We start from the raw sequence: 8407 nt of genomic DNA, 5'->3' as shown, positions 1-8407 counted from the left end.
TTGGCCATCTACACCAAGGTCTAATGTCCATGCTGCAAACAGCACCAGCAACTTTTTTGGACTGCAACATCAAATGTGTTCAAAGTAGTTACTGTAAAAGAGGAAAACCCCTCAGCATGAACAGTGCCTCCAAGGGGCAAGGAAAATATCACACTGAGCCCAGAACTCAAAAATAACCAAACAGTGGTGCCTGGGTGGCTCAGTTGGTTGAGTGTCCAACTTCGGTTCAGGTCATGTTCAAGCCCCACGTCGGGCTCTGTGCTGACAGAGCCTGGAGCCTGCTTCAGATTCTGTGTCCCTCTCTCGCTCTGCCCCTCCCCTGCTCATGCTCTGTCTCTCTGTCTCTGTCTGTCAACGATACACACACACACACACACACACACACACACACAATAACCAAATAATCATTTGGGTTGGGTTAATCTAGTTGATATATTAGTTGAGATGGCAAAAATATGGGGAACTTTCTACCAGACTGAATGAACCCTGCTTAACATCTGCTGGTTAATTATAAAAGTGTTCTTTTTATGAAAAATTGACTTGTGTGGTTGGTACTGCTTTCTAATAAATGCTGGAATGTTCTTTTTAAAAAAAAATTTAATGTTTATTTGTCTTTGAGAGAGAGAGACAGAGCATGAGTTGGGGAGGGGCAGAGAGAGAGGAAGACACAGAATCTGAAACAAGTTCCAAGCTCTGAGCTGTCAGCACAGAGACCGACGTAGGGCCGAAGTCAGAGGCTTAAGCAACCGAGCCATCCAGGTGCCCTTTTTTAAAAGAAAATTTTTTTAATGCTGGGATCTTCTTAAAATAGCTGCCCCAAAAGCACAGACTCTGGAACACATAATCAATTAGTATTGGTTGAGTGAACAAATGAAACTCTAGGATCATGGAATTTAGTATATGAAGTGGAAATAGCACTGGATTTAGGGAAACAAAGCCTGAATTTGTGTCCAAATGCTACTAATTAGTCTTGTGATACCAAAGCTTTGAGATTCAGTTTCCTCACCTATAAAAAAGCATAATGACTCTTGCCCTGACTGCCATGTAGAGTTATCAGGAAGATGAATAAATGACAAAACGGATATGAGTTATTTGTAAATTGTGAAGCATGGGACATATGCATGTTACTATACATTTTACAGCTGAAGAGTCATCTAAAGTGATCCTCTTGTTAAACAAAGAGATCCCGAGGCTCATAGAGGGAGAGATGTATGATCAAGGTCACACAATGAGGCAATGGTATTGCAGAGTCTACAAACCAGGCCTCTTGACTCACAACCCAGTTCACTTTCCATTATACCACAGCTGTTTTGTGCTTCTCTGACAATGAGGAAAGATACTGAGAGTCTGAGGAGACCCAGTCAGCTAGAGTTAGCTAAAGAACCTAAAAGGAAACATCTGCCCAGAGAGAAAATTAGAGATTCACAGAGGATCCCTCTCAAGTATTTAGCAGAGGACTGATCAGCACATGCATGTGAGAAAGCTAGCCAAGACTAAAGAAAGAACTTCCCCACAAATTCTTTGAGTACTTGGAGTTCTCATAGAGCTGAGAATAGAGCCAGTTCCCACTAGCCACACTGGAAACCTCATGACTCACAAGGCATAAGGTAGGATATTCAAAATGGTCTTGCTTTAGTGGTAGGAAATAACTATAGAACAAATGTTGCTTTGTTTCCTCCTGAAGTTTTAAAGAAAGAAAAGAAAAAATAAAACTATTCCAAGTAACCTAACTGCATACCAGAAATAAAGTTCAAGAAGAATGCAAAAAATATCAACCACAATCAACAAAATACAGGCAAACCAATCCAGCAACATATATACACACAATGACCCAGTAGGATTTATCCCAGGAACCTAAAGATTGTTCAACATCTGAAAATCCATTAATGTAATGTGTCATATCAATAAAATAAGAAAAAACAAAAATCACATGATAATCTCAATAGATGTAAAAAAAACATTGGACAAAATCCAACACACTCTCCTGAAAAAAACACTCAACAAGCTTGTAACAGAAGGGAACATCAACCCAATAAAGGAATTCTACAAAAAAAAAAAAAAAAAAACAATAGCTGAAAAGACAAGGCATAGACTGGGAGAAAACATTTACAAAGATATATCTGATAGAGGACTGTTACCCAAAATATAGAAATAAAACTCTTAAAAGTCAGCAATGAGAAAACAAACAACCCAATTAAAAAATGGGTCAAGGGCCTTGGGGCACCTGGGTAGCTTAGTGGGTTAAGCGTCAGACTTCGGCTCAGGCCATGATCTCACAGTTTGTGGGCTTGACCCCCACGTGGGGCTCTGTGTTGACAGCTCAGAGCCTGGAGCCTGCTTTGGATTCTGTGCCTCCCTCTCTCTCTGCTCCTGCCCCACTCATGCTCTGTCTCTTTCTCTCTCAAAAATAAATAAACATTAAAACAATTTTTTTTTAATTTAAAAAAACAAAAAATGGGTCAAGGACCTTAACAGACACTTCACCAAAGAAGATCAACAGATGCAAATAAGCATATGAAAAGATGCTCCACATCACATGTCATTACTGAATTGCAAATTAAAACAACAATGAGATACCATGACACACCTATTAGAATGGCCAAAATACCAAGTACTGACAACACCAAATGCTGGGGAGGATATGGAGCAACAAGAACTCTCATATTCCTGTTGGGAAGGCAGAATGGTATAGCGACTTGGGAAGAAAGTTTGGCAATTTCATACAAAACTAAACACACTCTTACCATATGATACAGCAGTCACACTCTTCGTAATCACCCAAAGGAACTAAAAACCAATGTACACACAAAAAAACCATCATGTGGGGGCGCCTGGGTGGCTCAGTGGTTGAGCATCTGACTTTTAATTTTGGCTCGGGTCATGATCCCAGGGTCATGGGATTGAACTCCGTGGGCATTGGGCTCTGTCCTGACAGTATACAGCCTGCTTGGGATTCTCTTTCTCTCCCTCTGGCCCTCTTCCCCCTCGTGCTCTCTCGCTCTAAAGTACTAACAACAACAACAACAACAACAACAACAACAACAAAAACCCATTACATGGATGTGTATAGCAGCTTTATTCTTAATCAAGCAAAATGCAGAAGCAACCCAGATGCTCTTCAATAGTAAATGGATAAACAGTGGCACATCCAAACAATGACACAAATGGAGTATCATTTAGCACTAAAAAGTAATGAGCTATCAAGCTACTAAAAGACATGGAGGAAACTTCAATGCATATTGCTAAATGAAAGAAGCCAATCTGAAAAGGACACATACTGGGAAAGGCGAAACAATGGAGACAGTTAAAAAAAAAAAACAGTGTTGACAGAGGTTCATGGTTGGGGTGGAGGATTAATAAGTGGAGTACAGGGGGTTTTTAAGGCAGTGAAACTATAATGCTGTAGTGGTGAATATATATCATTATACATTTGTCAAAACTCATAGAATGTACAACACAAAGAGTGAACCCTAATATAAACTATGAACTTTAGTTAATAATAATGCTTCAGTATTAGCTCATCAATCACAGAAATGTACCACACTAATACAAGATGTTAATAATAGGGGAAACTGTATGGCATGGAGAGGTTGGGGCACATAGAGAAACTCTCTTCCATAGACCTAAATCCACTCCAAAAAATGAAGTCTATTAAGTTTTAAAAATGCCACTAACAGTATTACAAAAAAACAAAATTCTTTTTTTTTAATTTTTTAATCTTTATTTTTGAGGGAGAGAGAAAGAGACAAAATGGGGGGGGGGTGGTGCAGAGAGGGACACAGAGAATCAGAAGCAGGCTCCAGACTCCAAGCTGTCAGCACAGAGCATGACATGGGGCTCAAACTCACAGACCATGAGTTCATGACCTGAGCCAAAGTCGGACACATAACCAACTGAGCCACTCAGGCACCCCACAAAACAAAATTTTCTTTAGTCACAAATCACAAAAAAATTATGCACAATCCCTATCTGGAGAAAACTGTAAGATTTTATTGAAAAGCCCACTTAAAAATACGGAAATAATGGAGAAATGTATCATGATCTTGCATGGGAAGATTCATTATCTTAAAAATATCAATTCTCAGGTGGGGGAATGAGCAAAATGAGTGAAGGGGAGCAGGAAATACAGGCTTCCAGTTATAGAATGAATAAGTCACGAGGATAAAGGCACAGCATAAGGAATAAAGTTGATGGTATTGTAGTAGTATTGTATGGTGACAGATGGTAGCTATACTTGTCAAATTATTATGTTGTGTGTCAACTATACTTCAATAAAAATATCAGTTCCCTCCCAAATGGATCTATATATTAAATGAAACTCCAATAAATTTCCCAAGGTTTTTTGTGGAATACAACAAGCTAATTTTAAAATTTATGCTGAAAAACAAAGACCCGAAAGTAGCCAAGACATTCCAAAAGAATGATCCAGATAGGAAGATAAACTGACAGATATCAAGATTTATAGCAATCAATAGAAATAATGTGCTATAAATGCTGTGTGCTTATTATTCACTTCTGATAAGGAATAATTAAGAAATTGTATGATGAGAAATATGCTAGTTGATATTACATTGATGCCTAAGATAATTTTATTTATGTGCTTCTTTTATATTACACCTTCCTAATAAAAATAATTTAAGAGAAAAACTATAGCAATTAAGACCATGTGGTTTTAGTACAAGGGTAGACAAACAGTCCATTGGAATAGAACACAGTCCAGAAATAAATGCACACATAGTATCTTGTTTACTGACAGAGAAGTAATTACAGCTTATTGAATAGGATGGACTATATAATACAAATGATTCTGGGAGAACATTTTCGAAAGAAAAGAAAAGAAAAGAAAAGAAAAGAAAAGAAAAGAAAAGAAAAGAAAAGAAATCCAAATTTCACACCATATGAAAATCACCTGTACTTGTATTGAAGATTGTACTAAGGACTTAAGTGTAAAATGTGAAACTATAAAATGTTTAGAAGATGACACAGGGTTACAACTTTGTAACCTCAGATTAGAGAAGCAAGGAAAACCCAGTAAGGAAAATGGTGAACTCAACTACATTAAAGTTAAGAACTTCTTTTTATTAAAAAAAACCCTAAGGAAAATAACAAGACAAGTCACATGCTGGAATGAGATATTTATGTATATAAAGCTAATAAAAGATTAATATCTACAATATATAAAAAACTTCTAAAAATCAATAAGAAATTATAAACTAATTTAAAAATTGGGCAAAAGACACATTTTGGAGGAAACGAATTGCATGGGGCCCATAAACACATAAACATATGCTTAAGATCATTTTAATAAAGAAAATGTAAATTAAAACCAAAATGACATATATTTCACACCTAACAATTTGGTGAAGGTGAAAAAGTTAGAGAATATTTGTTGACAAAATGTAGTAATATAAATGGTAGTAATATAATAACTACTTTGGAAATGTTGACAATTACCTGATGAAACTGGTATGTACTTAGCCTATAACTTAGCAATTACCCTAAAACCTAGCAATTATATTTCATGGTTTGGAGAAAACTCTTAAGTGTATCTAGAGGCATATAAGAATAGTCATTATAGTATTGTTTTAAATGTGTAAAAACCCAAAACAAGTACCCAAGTATCTATTAGTAGTAGGATACATTGCAGTATATTCATGCAATAGGATACCAAGCAGCAGTAAAAATGAGTAAATTATAGTTACATTCATGTCACAAACCTGAATCTCAGGAACATAATAAATGAAAGAGGCAAGTTACAAGAAAATACATAGAAAAAAACATGTGATATGATTCTATTTATGTAAGAAACAGACAACACTAAACAATATATAGTAGGGATACATAAACAGAAAAATTATAATAAAAAGCAGGTGAATATTTAATTTAATATTAAGGACAGTGTTTACCTGTAGTCTTTGGGGGATAAAGAATGATGTGATCTTATAGAGGTTTATTTTACAAGAGGCTTCCAAGGTACTAGTTAGGTGTTCATTTTATAATTTTAAACAGTACATGAATAATTTATATATTCGTTTGTATGTATTATGTACCTCATAAAAAAATTTAAAGGTAAAGAGTTAAGAATAACCAAAATACTTTAAAGAATAAAAAGGAAGTGAGGGAATTTGACTAATGGAACAAAATAGAGAATTGGAAACAGCCCTCCACAGATATAAAAAATAAGTGGGCGAAATGATAAAATTACATTTTTAACCAACATCATACCAAAAATCTTTGTCATTTTTCAGGCAGATTAAAGAACTAAACATGAAAATAAAATCTTTAAAATTCTTTGAAGAAAGCTTTTAAGATAATTTTTATAATTTCCGGGTAAGGAAGAATTAAATCAGTAAGACTCAAAAAGTATAACTTGTAAAAAAAAAAAAACAGCTTGATAATTTTGATTATATTAAAATTAAAAACTTCTGTGCATCAAAAGTCATTGGGAAAAATAAATGTAAACCAATATCATGGAAGAATTATTTGGAACACTTATTCCTGACAAAGGAATAGAATATAAAAGGGTATATTAAAATTCTTATTAATCAATATTGAAAAAACAAATACATTAAAAAGGTGCAAAATATAGAAACAGGGAGTTCACAGAAGAGAGAACCGGAATAAATTCACGAAAATATGTTCAACCTTACTAGTAATCAGGAAAATGCAAATTTAAAACATCCCTTAGATTAGTAAAATTTTTAAAGTCTGATAATATTTTGACTCAGATATGAGAAACTTGAACTCCCAAACACTGTTGCTGATTTTATAAATTGTTAGGACCACTTTGGAGAGCAATTTGGAAATATTCAGTAAGATTAAAAACGTGCATACTTGGGGTGTCTGGGTGGCTCAGTCAGTAAAGTATCCGACTTCTGTTCAGGTCATGATCTCACAGTTTGTGGGTTTGAGCCCCGCATTGGGCTCTGTGCTGACAGCTCAGAGCTTGGAGCCTGCTTCAGATTCCGTGTCTCCCTATCTTTCTGGCCCTCCCAACTCATACTCTGTCTCTCTGTCTCTCTCAAGAATAAATAGACATTTAAAAAAATGTGCATACTCTATGACCCAGAAATTACCCTGTTAGATATATACCCTAGATTCTGGTTCTCCAGACTGCTGGAGGTTTCTGAGAGCCATTAAAGGGGTCTACTAGATCAACTATTTTCATAATAACACTAACAAATTATTTGTTTTTTAATCTCATGAGTGTATAGTGGAGTTTTCAAGAGGCTACATGACATATGATATGACAATAGATCGAATGGAGAAATAGGAAAATCCAGAGGTTAAAGAGTTTTTCAGAGATCTAAAACAATGGCACTCTTGTGACATTTCTTTTTGTTTTGGAAAATAATAGGGTTTTTTTTTCATAAAAATGTTATTTCTAAATAAACAAAGAATTATGTAAATTTTCTCAGCTTTAATTTCCATTTCTGTTAAATAACAATAGCTATAACCCACATAAACAAAACTCTTGGGGTCCTCAACAATCCATAAGTCTCCAACTGGACTCATTTACCAAATATTTCCTAAGCACCTTCTTGGTGCCAGGCTGTGGACTGGGTTCTTTATGGCACATAAAGGATGAGGAGAAAGAGGATCTCTTTTGCATTGTTGGTGGCAATGCAAGCTGGTACAGCCACTCTGGAAAACAGTATGGAGATTCCTCAAAAAACTAAAAATAGAACTACCCTACGACCTAGCAATTGCACTACTAGGCATTTATCCAATGGATACAGGTGTGCTGTTTCGAAGGGACACAGGCACCCCCATGTTTATAGCAGCATTATCAACAATAGCCAAAGTATGGAAAGAGCCCAAATGTCCATCGATGGCTGCATGGATAAAGAAGATGCGGTGTGTGTGTGTGTGTGTGTGTGTGTGTGTGTGTGTGTGTATACACAATGGAGTAATACTTGGCAATCAAAAAGAATGAAATCTTGCCATTTACAATGACGTGGATGGAACTGGAGGGTATTACGCTAAGTGAAATTAGTCAGAGAAAGACAAAAATCATATGACTCCACTCATATGAAGACTTTAAGAGACAAAACAGATAAACTTAAGGGAAGGGAAACAAAAATAATATAAAAACAGGGAGGGGGACAAATCAGAAGAGACTCATAAATATGGAGAACAAACTGAGGATTATGGGAAGGGTTGTGGGAGGAGGGATGGGCTAAATGGGTAAGGGGCACTAAGGAATCTACTCCTGAAATCATTGTTGCACTATATGCTAACTAATTTGGATGTAAATTTTAAAAAAATAAAAAATAAAACAAGTTAAAATAAAAAATATATATAATAAAATAAAAATAAAATCTCCCAAGAAAGAAATGTCCAGACCCAGATAGCTTCCCTGGAAAATCTTACCAAACATTTAAGGGACATTTAACATCAATTCTAC

Source organism: Panthera uncia, chromosome X (genome assembly GCF_023721935.1).
Source record: "Panthera uncia isolate 11264 chromosome X, Puncia_PCG_1.0, whole genome shotgun sequence".
Taxonomy (NCBI): Eukaryota; Metazoa; Chordata; class Mammalia; order Carnivora; family Felidae; genus Panthera; species Panthera uncia.
This window is presented reverse-complemented; position numbering follows the sequence as displayed.